At 36.9% G+C, this 18,536-nt stretch overlaps 1 long non-coding RNA gene across 1 annotated transcript in view; it reads right to left on the bottom strand.

Annotated features, from left to right (window-relative positions):
• LOC112661309 (uncharacterized) overlaps positions 1-18,536 on the bottom strand; it is a 29,738-nt gene that overhangs the window by 7,942 nt on the left and 3,260 nt on the right. The window contains exon 2 of the long non-coding RNA XR_003137594.2: positions 2,009-2,051. This is a non-coding gene — a long non-coding RNA (uncharacterized LOC112661309). The remainder of the gene's footprint in view (positions 1-2,008; positions 2,052-18,536) is intronic.

Raw genomic sequence — 18,536 nt, 5'->3', positions numbered from 1 at the left:
TGGTGAAAGACCGAACGATTATTTCTAAGCTCAGGAACGAGATAAGGATGTCACTTTTGCTACTTCTATTCATGATTATGCTGGAGGTTTAGATAGGATAACTAAGAAAATCTTTGAACATAATATGATCTTGTTATAGAAAATTCTACAGAATGCACTAAGAATCTGTTAGAACAAATAAGTAAGTAAAGCAAGGTTGCAAGATACAAGATCAATATACAAAAATTAATTTTCTTCTATAGACTAGTATAGTATTCTATTGCTTTTGTAATAAGTTACCATCGATTTTTGTGGCTTAAAAAAGTAAACGTATTATCTTTCAGTCCTATAGGTCAGAAGTCTGATATATATCTCAATGAGCTAAATTCCAGTGGTCAGCAAAGCTGCATTCCTTTCTGGAGACTCCAGGCGAGAATTAGTTTCCTTGTTTTTTTTCAAGCTCTATATGCTACATGGGTTCCTTGACTCATGGCCCCTTCCCTGCATCTTCTTACTCTCTGCTTCCATCACCACATGTCCTATTCTTCCTCTGGGAGCTTGAGGGAGAATGGGAATGATTACTTATGACTTTCTGGAGTGATGAAAATGTTCTCAAGGTAATTATAGTGACAGTTGTGCAATTCTGTGAATGCACTAAAATCAATTGAATTTAAGACTTGAAATGGATGAATTGTAGGGTATGTGAATTATATCTCAATAAAGCTACTAATAAAGAGATAGAAAAAATAAGAACAACAGTATGAACAATGTATGTCCTCATACAAGAAGATATAAATGGATATTAATTTTTACAACAGTGTTTTCACAAACACGGGCGTTTAATTCACATTGTTATTTATTTATAAATATTTTGAGTTCATAGTAAAAATCATAGGAACAAACATAAGAAGATGGAGGAATATTTGAAAATAATGAGAAAAAATTACCAAGAAGTTGTAGCAGTGCACATTTTAGAGTATAACTTCTTAATTCTCCATTAAGTCAGGATAATTTTTTGTAATAAAGATGAGATGAGAAGAGCTTAGGTAAATTGCATAGATACAATTTTTTGAAATGTAGTGTAAATCTGTTTACTTTGATTATTTTAAGCATAATTTCACATCTAAATGAATGATTATTTGAATCATCTTATCTGTTAGTGTGCTTAAACAAAATGTGCAGAAGATGGCAAAAAGAGCCACATTATCTAAAGCACTTATAAAAAAGGAAGAGTTCAGCCTCATGAGGTGATGAAATATTTTAATTGTGGTTTTAAAATTTGGCATTTAAACCTGTTAAGGTCTAGGGCAGCACTCCAGCGACTGGCAAGAGCATGAATGTTATTCTGGTTTATAAATGAATTATGAGCAACACGATGAATGAGTGTGACATTCCAAATGCCTGAGTATAAAGTTTGTCATAGAGACACTAAGGGAAATTAAGAGGGTAGTAAATACAGGGCATAGTAAAATGAATATTTCTTTATGCAACAGATAGTCACCTTGTGGAATTCATGGTCATGGTAAGATGGCTAAATAAATATCAAGTCTCAGTAATTTTATGAGTAATAATAAAGGTTTATGTTAACTAGTACGATTGATAAAAGTGTTGGCAAACAGAATGTATTAAGTAAGCTGTGTTAAGATCTGGACAGAAGCCAATGTATTCAGGAAAAGATATTTGGTCTTAAAAGATATCTGAATGTGGAATTTGATAATAATATGCGCATTCAGCTATACAGACCAACAAGATTACTCATTGTTCATTTATCTGCGTAGTAGCTAAAATGTTCCAGCTTAAAAAAATGTTTATTTCCTTTGTGCCATTCCTTGGTACTTGAGGGTGATTCTCTCACTTGAAAACCACGTGGAAAGGACTTAACTTATTAACTATTGCATCATAGAGCAAAAGGCTCTTTATTGATAGGAGAAGAAAAGTGTGGATAAATGCAATTCTGGGAAAGATATTTAAAGGAGACTATGATAGTATCTTTAAAGGATAATAACACAATAAAGACAAGTATCCCTACCTGTTGTTTTGCTTAGATCTTGACTTGAAAAGTCTGGATTAGCCTAGGAGAAGACAATAACTTTTTAACTTACTTTATCTGAAATGCTCATTAAAATATATAAAATGATAGGAATAATTAGTGTCATTATTGTAAAGATAGCCCTTAATAACAATACCAGAACCCAATGTATAAATAGTTTAAGCCCATGTCCAGCTGGAACGCTCACCGATTTTAGCATTGATGGCAATGGAATGCTAAATTAGCAGCTACCAGCTAAATCTTTTTCCCTCTGAAGCTGAACACTGATTCCTCAAATCATAAGAGCTAATATTTATTTAATACTATGTGTCAGACACTGTTATATGTATTAAATAGAGGTAACACTGGGTGTTATGCTATATGTTGGCAAATTGAACTCCAATAAATAAAATAAAATAAATAAAATAAAATAAAATAAAATAAAATAAAATAAAATAAATAAAATAAAATAAAATAAATAAAATAAAATAAAATAAAATAAAAGAGGTAACACATTCGATTTTATGAAATCAGTGCCATTGTGTCCCTTTTACAAATGAGTTAATAAGGACAGAAGCAAAAAACAAAACAAAACAAAACAAAAATACAAAAACAAGGCTTTGCAACCTGATAATTCAAGGAGCTTAAATTCAAGTCCTGAAAACATGTAATTTCAATCATTCCTCCGTGATGCCTCTCTGCACACTGCTCCTTTTTCTCCACATTCACTCAGAAAATAAGCTTCTCTGCATCCAACTTGACCAGAAGTTGGAGTGGGATACCTGTTTCAGATATGAGAGGCTTTCTTTTAAACTTAACTATTGTTTTTCACCTATTTATTGACATTTCTCTATCCCACAAGTTTCATATGTTCCATTCCCTCTGTCATCTTCTCTGCATCCCTTTTTTTGTGTGTATATTTTTTTTATTGCAGTTTGATTTGCCAACATATAGTATAACACCCAGTGCTCATCCCGTCAAGTGCCCTTTTATTGTGAACCTTGATTCACATGTTTTTTTGTCATAAGGCTGATTCGATCCTCTATATTATCAACTACTTCTAACTTGAATGTTAGCTTTTATTTTTCCTTCAATTCTGCATTTAGTTTACCATTGTTTTCCCTTAACTGTTGTTTTATCCCTCACTTGTTTTGGCGTATATACGATACCCAGCTTCTGTTTCTAACGCCGCCAAGAAGCTCCTGCCATCTGGTTATTTGGTGGGTCCCCTTCATCTGGGTACGTCCCTGCTTCTTCCAGGCAGATCTCAGTGTCTCCTGTCCTGCTCATGGTATTGTGCTTGGATTTTCCAGCTTATTAACTATCTGTTGAAATTAGAACTAAGTGACCCACGGTACAAAGAAATGTTGTGAGGAATCATCTGTTGCCTATCGTCCATCTAGATGTAGAAAGAATGCACATTCACAGGAAAAATGTCTCATTTCTCATGGAGCTGTTATTTTCAGCCCAGCTTCAGGCTTCCATAACATCTTGGAGGAAGTGGAATAAATGATCTGGGAATGTTTTCTGGCTTCTCCAGCAATAAAATGGATAAGCTGAGACTAATCCTTCACCTATCCCATGGGGCCAGGCCTCCAGATCTCCAGGGAATGGGCAGCTGATGAGAAGCATTTCTGCAGTGGTCATGGCTCCTGTTCATACCAGTCTACTGCACCACCCAGGATTCTTCACTTGGGTTTTTGTTTTGTTTTGTTTTGTTTTGTTTTTCTTGCTGTGACAGCCAATATACTGGGGAATTAATCTCCAGGTTAAGATATCCAACCAATGACCAAATAACTCCAGTTCTCTATCGTAACAGGCGGAATACTACAGAGGCATGCTTAATGCTGCTGCCTGAGGTCCCCAACAAAGCAGAGCCCCAGGTGCATACAAAGAATGTGTTCATCAATGCACAGTCTTTGGCTTCTTTCCCTTCCCAGTTCCAATTCCCCACTCTCCCATTTGTACTGTCTGACGTCACTTCCTGTATTAGTTAACTCCTGTTATGTAACAAACAATCCCCAAAAGTAATAGCTTCAAGCAATTTCTTACATCTCTGTATTTTCTGGGCTCAGCTGGGCAGTTTTTCTGTGATAAGCGGTACCAGTTGGGCTCACTAATACAGCTGTCTTCAGCTGAGAGCTCAGCTGGTACTACGCTACCCAACTGTCTTCAGTCGCAAGTCTGTTGCCTCAGCTGGGACGGCTCAGAACAGCTGGGCTCATGATCTCTCATCATAGAGTCATCTAACCTAAGCGTCTTCACTGGATACTCATGGGTTGAAAACGGAAGCTGCCTCTTAAAGTGTGGGCTTAGAAGTCTCAGTATGCCACCTTTACCATTTTATACTGGTGAATCCAAGAAAACAGAACCAGCCCCAAATCAAAGGGAACAAATATATGCTCCATCTTTTGGTGATAGTTGTGTCATGTTTGTACAGATGTGCAAGGGTTTAGGGATAGCCATGTTATTTATACTTGATCACTGTCCTTTAGTTCCCAAAGAAACTACTTAGGTTTAAATCTTTGTCTAAAGAGTCTGCTTCTGGGAGCACCCAACTTAACGTAACACTCCTATTGTGGTGACATCTAAGCTCAGAGTGCTCAATGCCTCAGACCTACCTGTTTATTTCATCCATGTATGTTTCTTCCCATGTGTGTCCTATGTAGAGGACAGCATTTGACCTACATGTCTGAGGTCTGTCTGCTGCAGCACAGCAACACAATGCCTAGAGCCCCATTATGGACTGTATGTATCCTTTCATGGGTTCCTTTCCACAGGAAGCTGGATCCCTGCATCAGTTCTTTTATCTGGGAATGCTAGGCTGTATCAAATGATGGTGTTAGTGTTTTTCTGAGTCATTTTCTGGATGGAGTAGTGCTGAATGTAGGCTTGATAACACAGTCCTGATGGGTATCCGAGGACTATGGAGCAGCACCCCTGGGGGCTATGGAAGGATACCATGGAGGCTCAGTCCATGGTCACTATAGCTGAGAATGGATGGGTGGGTCATTGGTGACCACCTGGCTCTGAGGACCCACTGTGGAGCCTCCACATTCCTGAGTTAATGGTTCACAGAAATCCCAGAGCATTGGATTTATTGTAAAAGGGGGAACCCAGAGTGATAAGATTGCAGCTTCCTGTGTGGTAAGGATCTGGGAAAAGCAGAGAAAAAGCAAAAGCTCAAATTTTGCTCAAAAAGCAAAAGCTCCCATAGAGTAGTTGACCTCCGGTTTCCTCCTGAGAGTTTTCCTAGAGTGCCCAGAGCTTGGCCGTCCTGACCTGCCTGCCCAGCGCTGTGGACCAGACACAAAGCCTGGTGGGAAAAGTAGGGAGACCAGTGACCTGAACTGGGGAATTCGTATTCAAACTCTGACTGCTGCTAACCCAGAGGTCAGTCTGGAATGGAAGCGGGGTGCCAATAACCAGATTCTCTGAGGGAATACAACCCTGGCAAGCTGTTACAGATGTGAATCACCAACTGTGCTCACTAGGGGTCACGTGCCCAGAAGCTAAATAAAGGGCCATGAGAGGCACAAGGGTGGGAAAGGGGGGATCAACCAAAAGATCACTGAGGAGTCCCATCAGGGACTAGCCAGTTCCTCTTTTCTTCCAGCAAACAGGAATCGTTCCCATATTCCAAAGATGACATCTGCTGTGCTGTCACTGAAAAGAAACACTCAGGTCAGACCTGTGCCCCATTTCTAGAGATTTTGGACTATACGGTTTTGGTTTTGGGCCCATTAGACCTCTGGCCCCTTTGCCTTAATAGAGCTCTTGTGTCCATGGGGTTGTAGATGAGAATGGGGGAAGGGTCCCTGGGACAGGGATAATGTCCTCTAACTCCTGTTAAGTGTCTTCTTTTCAAACTCACATGGATTCTCTAGAGTTCTGGCATGGATGAAAGTGCTCCAGTCACATGCCATGACCTCTGCTCCTATCTGGCCCCACATGGTAGAGCACTGACTTGGATTATTGTGGAATTGGTGGGGATTGGGGCTAGGATACCTCAGCATGGACTACAGACTCCCGAGGGGAGGAAAAAAGGACTGATGTGCCTTTCCAGCCGGACTGAGCTCATTCATTTTGTCCTGCCTTTAGCCATCCACCTTCCCACCAGGTGGAGCCAGTTGTGTGATCATTCCTAGTAGGAGCTGCCTGGGTCTAGACTGCTCACCATCCCACATTGGTGATTGCATTCCCAGGTGCAAATCCAGTTAGAACCTGCTTGGTTCATCCAGAAAATAGAAGTGGGATGAGGCCAATCACCCAGTTTCTTCCTAGTTTAAATAAGAGAAGGTCAATACATTTGTAGTTCTGAAGACGGGATTATATTTAAGGAGCCCCTGAGGTCAGGGGATGGACTTTGAGAAGTGGAGTTTGATGAGTTACCTGAAAAGAGAAATGAGTAGGACAGGCCCCCCTTCCTAGAGCTTCCTACACCAGTAGGAGGCACCTAAAATCTACAATTTTCTCCCTGAGCCCAGAGTGTCTCATATCTCTGTGGGCCACCATCAGGCTTGCCCCTCCAAAAGGAGGAAGCAACAGGGGCCACGTGTCCTTCTGATGGAGTATAGACCCAAAGTACATTCAGAGGTGCTGTGAGCAAGCATCTTTCCATGGAACTCAGAGAGAACAGGGGCTATGTACCTGTAGATGTTCAACCCTCTGTCTTTTGTTTCAGGTTGTCACAAGTTCGTCCCAATTCTGTCACTGTAATAGACTGTAGCACTGCTCAACTTCAAGATAAAATCTCCCGGTCACCTAGTTCACTGATAAGAAATAAAACCCACATACTAAAAATAAGAGGGACTCTGGTTTTTCTAAAAAATGCAGGATATGAAATTCTATACCTAATACGCATATAGTCTCCACCTCTTAATGTATAGACTACACATGTTGGGATGGAATAAATTACCACCAGTTTCCCTTTCTGGTGAACCAGTTGTTGGAAGGGGAAATACTCCTAAATTGTTGAATGGCTGCCTCTTCTTTGAGTGGATTAGAAATTAGGCTGCTGAGCTATGAATAGAACAAAGGGTAGTAGCACTGTATTTTCCTACGTTCTGCTTAATTCCTACAATGTTGTTATTGTGTTTCAGAATGTGAGAAACATAGACAGACCTTGTTATTATTGTTCTTAAAACCTACTTTCATTAGGAAAACTGAGCAGTTAGGGAAAAAAAAAAAATCCGCCAAACAGGAAAATCCTGACCTATAGCCTCATTTTTCTATAGTAGTTTTGATTGTGTGCTCCTCCTCCTACTGGATGAGGTGGTCTCCACTGACTGTGGAATTCGGGTATGGGGAGCAGGGAATGGCATGGGACTCCTTAGGGAAAATTCAGTTTCCCTAATCAGCCTTTTCAGACATTAGGGAAAATAACAGTGTAATGTTTTTCCCAATGAAGACATGAACCATCTGACTTGTACTCAATTTTTTCCATGGCCCCTCAGAGTTAGAGGCCCTGTCTCTTGGCAGAGCATGGAGATCTGAGCAGGAGCATGGAGTCCTTTGAGGTGCCTGGCCAGAAGTTGGTTCTCCAGGGGAGTATGGGAGATGATTATAACTAGGGTAACAATGTGTTCTAATAAGATTCCAGGGAGTAAGTTACCTGAAGAGAAAAGTTTGCTGCACACCTGTTCTTGTGGGGTGTAAATGGCCACCCTGGGCCTGTGAATGTGAGTGCCCACTCTTCTGCTTCTTCTCTGCTCTCTGCTCGTGTCACCTCACCTCTGCTTTCTCTCTCCCTTTCTCTCTTTTTCTTTGGAGCTCTTGCCTTGTCCTACACTCCATTTTTAATGTTCCCTTGGGACACATTTGAAAAGTTCTCCTCTTTATGTGAACATAACACAGAGACTTTTATAATTACAGTGTAGGAATAGTGGCTTCTATTCATCATTACAGCCTTCCTCTTTCCTCTTGGGCAAACCTAGGCAAGGAAAGAGTCCTGGAAAGAAATTTGCTTTGCCATTTGAAATGTGGAAAGAACTGAAAAATGAGAGGTGGAATTCAAAGGTTTGGAATAATAATAATAATATTTGATTACTTCAGGGTAAAGCTAGACATGTCAGAAGGATTATATCTCAAAATTAATTCAAATTGCAATCAGAGATAAAATATCTCTATATTTTTTATTCAGAGAGGCACCTGGGTGGCACAGTCAGTTGATCTTCTGACTCTTGGTTTTGGCTCAGACCAGGATCTCAGGGTCCTGGAATCCAGCCTCACATTGGGCTTCTCACTTACCAGGGAGTCTGTTTGAGATTCTCTCTCTCACTCCCTCTGTCCTTCCACCCCTCTCAAATAAATAAATAAGTCTAAAAAAAAAATATTCCCCAGAGAATTTTGTTTAATATTGCTCTCTTTTTACTGACATTAACATTCTATTTTGCACTAAGAGGTATTTCCACATATTTTCAGGCACACTCAAATCATTATTTTATTTTATTTTATTATTTTATTTTATTATTTTATTTTATTTTATTTTATTTTACTTTTTTATTTTATTTTATTTTATTTTATTTTATTTTATTTTATTTTATTTTATTTATTTAAAAAATATTTTATTTATTTATTCATGAGAGACACACAGAAAGAGGCAGAGGCACAGGCAGAGGGAGAAGCAGCCTCCATGCAGGGAGCCCAAAGTGGGACTCCGTCCCGGGTCTCCAGGATCAGTCCCTGGACTGAAGGTGGCGCTAAACCGCTGAAACACCCAGACTGTCCAAATCATAATTTTATTAAAAAATACGTATATGTGTTGAACAAGTTGTAATATTAGCAATGATTTTTAAAGTGGTATGGGTTCAGACAGTGATAAGTGAAACAGGTGATGGAGATTATGATAGACCACTGGGTATTTTTTTTTTTTTTTTTTTAGACCACTGGGTTTGTATGGAAATGTTGACTCAACTGTTTTGTATGCCTGAAACTAATGTTATACTGTATTTTAACTAACTGAAATTTAATATAAAAAAACATAAAGTAGTATGAGTTCCTGATAACACCAGGTTTGTATCATAAGGTATCAATGGTATTGCTGAGTTAGAATCAAGATATATCTTGTTGCATTGACTAAAAAACTAACCTCAAAACCATTATTGATTTATGTAAACTGTCAAATGACCAAATCCTATTTTGATTATTATGCTTTAAAACCCAACTGCATTTTACCTATAAATGTTTTATGTGAATCTGTTGGATAAATTCAAACTATCAATCATTTTCTTATGGTTTAAAGAAGAATATTTATCTGAGAACTGCATTCTATAAATGTCTACTTTTTAGATAAGCACTTGCTGAAATGCTTTGGTCTAAAAACATATTATAATAGATACTGATAACAAATAGCATTCTACATTGTCACAGATTTACATAAGCTAATATCACTAAGGTATTTTCCAAATAGATTATTTTAATTGGTCTCATTTTTGAGAAAAAGTAATGAGAAAAATTAAAAATATATATTCTTAGGAAAGCATCTTCAAGATGTCTTTGACTCAGCCTTCCACTTCTAGGAAGATGGAATAGATATATATTTTCCTTATTCTTTTCTTCTACGTATCCATAAAAATCATGGGCTCTATGTAAAATAAAATTTAAGAATATTCTGAAAGGTTGCAACTGACCAGAGACCTCAGAAAAGGAATGCATGAGAGTGAGTTCCTAGCTATCCTGTTTGTCTCTAGGTGGTGGGTTCGGTGGAAACTGACACAGACAATAAAGCCTCCCAGAAGCCTGCTCTCTAGCCAAGGAGAGTGAAAGGGAAAACTTTTAGACACTAATAGCTCTATTCTAGCCAAAAACCCAGACAAAACTGTGTCTCCATCCTCACAGAGACAACAAAGCCTCTGGCAGCGGGGAGAAGAGACTTTCATCCCTTCCAGATGGCTTCACTCATTCTCCCTAACATGCTAGTACCAGAGGGGCTTACAGATGTCAAGAGTGGAATTCTAGCTAGGACAATAAGGCAAGAAAAAAGTCATATTGTTTGGAAAGGAAGAAAGAAAACCGCCCTTCTTTGCTGATGACACGATTGTCTACATAGGAAATACAAGGGATCTATAAAATTACTCCCAGAACTAATAATTGAGTTCAGCAAGATCACAGGATACAAGATCAACAATACTTCTTTTTTTTTTTTTTCCAACAATACTTCTATAGAGTAGCAGTGAACACATGGGTTTTGAGGTCAAAAACATAATGCTCTTTACAATGGTGTAAACCTGTAATAGGTGTAAAATCTAACAAAACTTGTACTCAAGTTGTATGTTAGAAATGACAAAATATTGATGAAAGATTGTGTTTAAAAAAAGATTTAAATAAATGGATAGACATTCTATAATCATTTATTGGAAGGGTAATATAGTAAAGATGTCAATTTGCCAAAAGTTGATGTACAGGTTTAACAAAATTTCTACTCAAACATCAGAAATAATGTTTGTAAGAGGAAACAAGGTTATTATGAAATTTATATGGAAAAACAAAGGAAGTAGAGTAACTAAAACAACTTTGAGAAAAGTAACGTGGGAATAATCAGTCTACCCACGTTGAAAGTGTATTATATAGTTACAGTAATCAAGGTGATGTGTGATGTTGACAGAGAGAAAGATATAGATACAGAATAGAGAACCCAGGAATAACCCCCCAAAAATATAACAAAATTAGTTTGACAAAAGTCCAAAAGCAATTCATCAGACACAAGTTTCTTTCTCAACAAATGGTGCTTGTGTATCTGGACATCCATTGGCAAAAAACAAAACAAAATAAGATAAAAAAAAATCTCAACCTAAATCAATACAAAATAAAATTATACAAAAAGTATTAGTGTATAAACTTGTTATACAAAAAATAATTCAAAATGGATTATAGATTTAGGTGTAAAATAGAAAAATACAACACTTAAAGGGGGAAAAATAAGACAAAGTTTTCAAACAAAAAAATGTCTATACTGTACAATTCTTACACCTAACACCAAAACATGATCCATAAAAGAAAAATTGGAAAGTTGAATTTCATTAAAATTAACAACTTTTGCTCCATCAAAACCCTGTTTAGAGGGAAAAAAAACCTAAAAACCAAAAATCAAATACCAAAGGGGGCAGAATATTTGCAAATTATATGTCCAACAGAGGGTTAGTCTTTAGAATATTTTATATTCTCTCTAAACCCAGTGGTAAAAAAAAAATTCCAATTAGAAAACAGGCAAAATACATGAACAGACATGTCAATGATAATGATGTAGAGATGGCAGATAGGCACAAGAAAGGATGTTTGACATCATTAGCCACTTGGTAAATGTAAATTAAACCCACAATGAGGTATTTCCACATATTTCTCAGGAAAATATAGTGACAATGGTAATGCTGATGAGCATTAACAGAAACCCTTTGCTTGTATATTACATTGGGAAGGTAAAATGGTGCAACCACTCTGGAAAACAGTTCCTAAAAACCTAAACATGCATGTACCATATGATCCAATCTCAGAGAAATGAAAATTTGTGTTGACATACAAACCTGGGCACTAATGTTTCTAGAAATTTTGTTTATAATAGCAAAAAACCAAAACTAACACAAAAAAACAAAACAATTGGAAACAATCTAGATGTCCTTCAAAGCAAATTATGGTGATTCACGTTATAAAGAATACTCACCAATAAAAAGGAACAAACTACTGATGCACACAACAACCTGGATGAAACTCCAGAAAATTATTCTGAGTGAAAATATCAATCCTAAGAGGTGACATTCCAATTATATAATAGTCTGCAAATGATGTGCCATCAAGAGGGAGAAGAGACTAATGGTTGCCGTGTGTGTGGAGGAGGGATGTGGTGCAGCTGGAAGAGGGCAACACGAGAGGCAACTGGATACCTAGATGCTGACAGCATTCTAGCCAATATCCTGGGCTGCGATGTTGGACTCTGGTTCTGGAAGATGTTGCCCCCAGGTGAACCTAAGTGAAGGGCACACAAAAGATCTCTCCCATTGCTTCCAGTATGTGCATGTAAGTCTATAATTATCTCAAAATAAGAAAATAAGAAAAAAGATAATTAAAAAATTCTCTCTTTTTAACCTATTTCTGTATGAGGCTAAATTTTCCTCATATCTTCAACCAAAACACCATTTGGCAAATCATTGACTGTAGAAGTTCAAATGGCTGACTTCTCTTTAGCCAGGTTTATTTTTTTTTAATGCAAAAATGTAAAGCGATGCCATTGTACTCAGTATGTACACTTTTGTTTTTAAAATGTTTGTTTTTCTTCAAAAATATGTTTTTATGGTGATACATAATTTTATAGCTGCTATTTTTCAGTGGTATATTTAGAAAATTTCTGTTTCTGTTTCCAATAATGATTGATACGTAGTAAGTAATGATAACTAAAACTCACATGACCTAAAAAAGCTCTTTGGAATCTTTGGTCATTTTTAATGGTCGGAGAGGTCAGAAAGACCATCAATGTGGGCACTTGATGGGATGAGCACTGGGTGTTATACTATATGTTGGCAAATAGAACTCCAATAAAATATATACAAAAAAAAAAAAAGAACTAATTGAAAAGGAAAAAAAATAATTTCACTTCCTTGTGGAGGCAAATATTTATATATCAACCAATCTCTTATGCCTCAACAGATAGAATTTTTATGCCAATTTAAAAAAATATTAATAAAACGTTGCAACTAAAAAATTTTTTTGAGAACTCCAAAATTAGACGGTGGGTAATGTTCACCAAACACACTGAAACTACAGTTTATTTTGTCTGTATAGATGTATTAAAATACATGAGAATATGTTCTTTCCAAAATATAATGCAATGAGAAAGAATGGTCATGAGTTTAAACATTGATGTAGTATTTAATGTCAACACAGATTCAACACCCAAAGATTTCTAAATAGAAACCGTAAAATGCCTTTTTAAAAATATCATCTTAATCTTTGTCTCATTGTCTAATCAGGAATTGAAGAGTCTGTAAGCACTTATTTAATTCATCTCATCATTTAAGAGTCACTGGTCCTCAATGGCAACCGATCACCCTGCAGGCAGCATGGAAATTCCTGTAGCTCAGAGTTGGATGTTTCTGACGAGGCCTTAAATATTGAGATTTTATTTATTTATCACACAGGAAGAAGATATTTCACTCCCAAAGCCAATCGACAGGGAGATTGTAATTATTCCATTCTTCTGGCACCAGTTTTTCCTCGTGCATGTTCCTCTGAGTATTATAAAGCATCCTCAGCTGTGATTTTAACGTTCAGATATTTCCCTCCTCTCCACAGATAAATTAATTTACAACAACCAAGAAATTCAGGTGCCAGCACTTTGTAAACAAGTGTTTAAAGCCAAGTTTACTTTTGTCATAGATTACCATAAGGGAAGCATAGAACTCAGTGGAAGTTGCAAAGGTATGACAAACAGGCCTTGCTTCCGGTGATCTGTGTACACCGTGCTCCTGCTGCAGGCCCTTCCCTTCTGTTGGTGTATCCCGCTGCACTTAAGGAGTGTTGGGTTCTTGTGTAACGGTAGCTGTGCTTTACTCCCATCCCTCCCACCCCTCCTCCCTTCCAGGACTAAGCACCCTTTACTACAGTGACCAGCTGTGAGGACATCTGGGAGCTTAGAGCTGCACTGCCCCTCCAGGTGATTATCCTTCTGTGAAGAAAATTGTCATGACCAAGGGTCACACTCCCTTCCCAGAGGCAGCTGTTCTCCAATGATGGACCAGTGGTAGATGGATAAAGGCCTGGGCCCCTCATCCAGTCGAGAGACTCTAAAGGGGCGAGCATCTGGCCCCAGAGCTCCGCTGGGATGGCTGAGCCCGTTGTGATGTCATAGCTCCACGCCTCCCCCTGCCCATCCTGTCCTTGCATTGGTGCAGACAAATCTCCCTCTCAGAGCCAGTTTACCAAGCCACTGGGCCCTCAGCACCTGTCCAGCCTGCAGAGACTATCCTTGCAGGCTTAAATTCCAACTTCCTCCAGCTCATGTTCTGCAAATAAATGTCACTTCTACTGTGGGGAAAACAGTGATCATTAGATAAGAGTCCTTACAACTTCCCTCTCCCACGGCACATTTAATCACTGTTTACGTTTACTTAAGTGAGTTGTCTTACTTCCACTGCCAGACGACAATCTGTCCTCTTCTCCGATGCATAATTTCTGCCTAATACAATAATCTACAATACGTAGAGCATGGTAGGTTCTGGAAGGAACATACCCAAGATAATCACAAATGATTTGAGAAACATTTATATTTTTATTATAAAATCAATATGCACTAATATTAGCTTTATCCTTTTTCCTTTCTCTTTCCTTCATCACCCTTCTTCAAGCTGGTCCTCCTGGAGCAGGGTCTTGGGTATTCAGAGCCAAGGTTTTTTTTTTTTTTTTTTTAACTTTTATTTCATTTTATTTTTTCAGAACCAAGGTTTGTAACTGAATCTTCATTCTTCTTCATCCTTCATGGGCCATAATTGACTCAGGGCAGGACCTTAACAAATACTAAAACTGGTGGTAAAAGTTGGATGAGGAACAACATAGCTACATAGCTTCAAAATATTAACCCCTCAGTACATGTTAATGATAACTTACTTACTTCACAGTGGGAGATCTAACAGCTATCACCTTAACCACAGAGGTCAAAACTAATGTGACCAGAAATGGGAGAGATGTACTTCCTGATAGGATACCCTGAGCATGTGGTCCTCCTTCTAGAAGTGCACAGCCTGGACCTAGTCATGAGGCAACATCAGATACACTTGAATGGAATTGTCCACGTGTCCACATGATAAAGACAAGGAAAGACCCAGGAAGTATTACAGATTAAAGAAGACAAAAGAGCCATGAATGGGGCCAGATAGTCACAACTTCATTGCAAAATAACCTTTTTTTCCTAATTTTACCTTAATAATAATATGGAAAATAAGTCCCCAATTGACCGTTTTTGTCCTTTCTAACTTTCCCCCATTGCACAACCATTTTGCTTCTATTAATGTGCTTAATATCACCCTCAGCTTTATTAATTGGATATCTGAAATTTATCACTTTGTCCCTTTCCACTGTGACTTTTCTCTTCAAGTGGTGAGATGTGGTATCTCTTTTTGTAACTTTTCAGGAATGTGTTGTTGTTGTCTTGTATTTTTTGTTTGTTTGCTTTTTGGTTGTTTGTTTTACCTTTAATTCTTCCTTTAGGAGAGTTCTTTGGCTTGTATGTTCTGAGTTTACCATATCTTTGCCTTCTGATGCCTTTTTTTCCTCAAGTAATATTTATTTGGTTTTATAATTATAGAGTCACAACAAGTGTTAAATCTCTGTGCAGGGATTTTAGTGCAATTTATGTTAGACATATTATCTTCCTGAATTTCATTTTGTTTATTCATACTTTCATTTGACTAATACTTATATTAGGAAAAAGGTATATTTAGTGAAGGCAAGAGAGGCCACATATAGGCTTCCAGGTGTTTCCTCTCTTTCTGCAAGGATCACTGTAGCCACAAACTTCAGGAACGACTGAGAGACGTTTCTATCCAGGGAACGTCTGGATAGAAACGAAGATAGTTGTATAACTTCTTTCTCTTTGTATTGTTTCTTTTACATGATAGTTTATTCTTCTTCATTGTGGCAACATTTTCCAAAAAGTTCTTATTTTTTCAAATAAACTTTAAGAATCTGGTTTGATTTCTTAAAGTGATACAGTATTCTAAACTGCAATCCTTTCATTTTTAAAAAGATTTTATTAATTTATTCAGGAGAGATACAGAGAGAGAGGCAGAGACATAGGCAGAGGGAGAAGCAGGCTCCCGGTGGGGAGCCCGGTGTGGGACTCGATCCTAGAACTCCAGGATCATGTCCTGAGCTGAAGATAGACTCTCAACCACTGAGCAACCCAGCCATCCCAATCCTTTTCTTTATTTATGACTACTTTCTCTTCCATCTCACCTTTACATGAAATCACCTGTTTTTATCCCATATTTGGTAGTTAGATGGGTTTTCCATACCATTTTAAAGGTGTGAATCTAAGGTAAGGGGATGGGAAGAATATTTTTAATTTACTCTTGTTCTTTACTGCCTCATAGATCCAGCAATCTAGGTATTTGTGGAAGAAATTTCATACCCAATCAAAGAAATTCCCTGAAAGGGTATAGGCCAAGGAGTATTCCTGCACATTTGATGTGGCATTCAGAATTGATGGGACAAACTTCATCATTGTCTTATTTTAAAAAATTGCCACAGCCACTCTGACCTTCAGGAAACACCGTCCTGATCAGTCAGCAGTCCTCAACATGAAAGACCTTCTATCAGCAAAAATGTTATGACTCACTGAAAGCTCAAACAATGGTTAGCATTTTTTAACCAAAAGTATTTTTTAATAATAATAATAATAATAATAAATAGCCAGGACAGTGCTAATTTCTGGCCAAAACATTGACATGTCATCTATTCTTCATCAGATATACTTTAGCCCAATGTTTATTTGAAAGTCTTTAAACTTTTTAAAAAAGATTTTATTTATTTATTCATGAGAGACACACATACAAAAAGGCAGAGACATAGGCAGAGGGAGAAGCATGGTTCTTGCAAGGACCCTGAGGCAGAACTCAATCTCAGGACCCCAGGATCACGACTTGAATCAAGGGCTGATGCTCAACCACTGAGCCACCTATTTGTCTCAAAGTCTTTAAACTTTTATTTTATTTTTTTAAAAACTTTTACAATAAATATGGGTCCTATCTTAATCCCAACAATATAATCAAAAAGCCATAAGTTAAAAATAAAATAGGAAGACTATTTAGAATGTGCCCTTAAATTGGATTTTGCTGAAAACATTTTTAGAATAGACACAGCCTGAATTACCAACAACCTTGAAATTCAAAATATGAAAATATGCAAATGAAAAGCAACATGGGTCCTATCCTCAAGGTTCTATTTGAATATCAGGCAATGTCTACCAATTATCTCTTTTGTACAAATAAGTAACTCATTCATATGGAATCACAAGGGGTATTAAATAGCCAAAACAATATTGAAAAAGATAAAGTTAGAAGACACATTTTCTGATTTTAAAACTTACTACAAAGCTACAATAATAAAAACAGTGTATAATGGCATAAGGATAGAAATATTGACCAATGGAATAGAATTGAGAGTTCAGAAACAAACTCAAATATATATGGCCAATTGGTTTTTCATGAAGGTGCCAAGACTACTTAGTGGGAGATAGAATACAAAAGGATGAAATTGAGCTCTTAACCCCATTTCATATTTAAAATTAATTAAAATTGATCAGTGATCTAAACAGAAGGGCTACAACTATAACACTTAGAAAGAAAATATAGGAGTAAATCTTCTTGATCTCAGATTTGTCAATGGATTCTTAAATTTGTTACCAAAAGAAAAATACAGATAAATTGGACTTCATAAAAATTAAAACCGGTTGGGAATTATCAAGAAAATGAAAAGAAAACCTGCAGAATGGCAAAAAACTAATTGAAAATCATATAACTAACAAAGATACTAACTTTAAATTAAAGAAGTTTTATACTTTTACAGCTTAACAACAAAAAGACAATTCAATTTTAAAAAAGACAACTTAAATAGACATATTTCTTTTTTTTTAATAGACATATTTCTAAAGAAGATACCCAAATGGCCAACAAACACATGAAATGATGTTTAACATCATTGGTGATTAAAGAATTGCAAGTCAAAACCACAATGAGACACTGCTTCACAGTGACTTGAATGACTATAATAAAAACAGTGTAAAATAGCTATATTGACAAGAACATGGAGAAATAGGAACTCTTATATTGCTGTTGAGAATTCAAAATAGCTCAGCCACTGTGGAAGACATATGGACAATTCTTCAAAAAGCTAAATGTAGAATTACTATATAACTCAGCAGCTCCATTCCTAGGTGTATACCAATGAGCAATGAAAACTTCTGACCATACAGACACAAGTAAGTATACACATACACAAATGTTTAGAGCAGCATTATCCATTATTCACCAGCCAAACAGTTCTTCTAGATATCCATCAATAGATGGATGGATAAACAAATTGTGGTGTACAATACAATGAAAAAGTATTCAGTCACAAAAAGGAATGAAGTACTGACACGTGCTGCAACTTGGATAATCCTTAAAAACATTAAGCTAAGTGAAAGAAGCTTTACACAAAAGGTGTCATATTACATGATTTTATTTATATGAAATATCCAGGCTAGGCAACTCCAGAGACAAAAAATATATTATAGGTTGACAGGCAGTGGGAGGAGATAAGAAGGGGTGATCATTTGAAACTTGAGAGAAGTCATGGCTGTACAATACTGTAAATGCACTAAATGCCACTGAATTATAAATTTTAAAATGATAAATTTTATGCTATGTGAATTTTACATTGTGTTAAGAGACCAAAAAAAAAACGTTCAAAATTTGTTTTCTTCTAGTCTCCTTTGGTATCTATCTATCTATCTATCTATCTATCTATCTATCTATCTGACATATTGACCATCATTAGTTTT

This window comes from Canis lupus, chromosome 18 (genome assembly GCF_003254725.2).
Source record: "Canis lupus dingo isolate Sandy chromosome 18, ASM325472v2, whole genome shotgun sequence".
Taxonomy (NCBI): Eukaryota; Metazoa; Chordata; class Mammalia; order Carnivora; family Canidae; genus Canis; species Canis lupus.
This window is presented reverse-complemented; position numbering and strand designations above follow the sequence as displayed.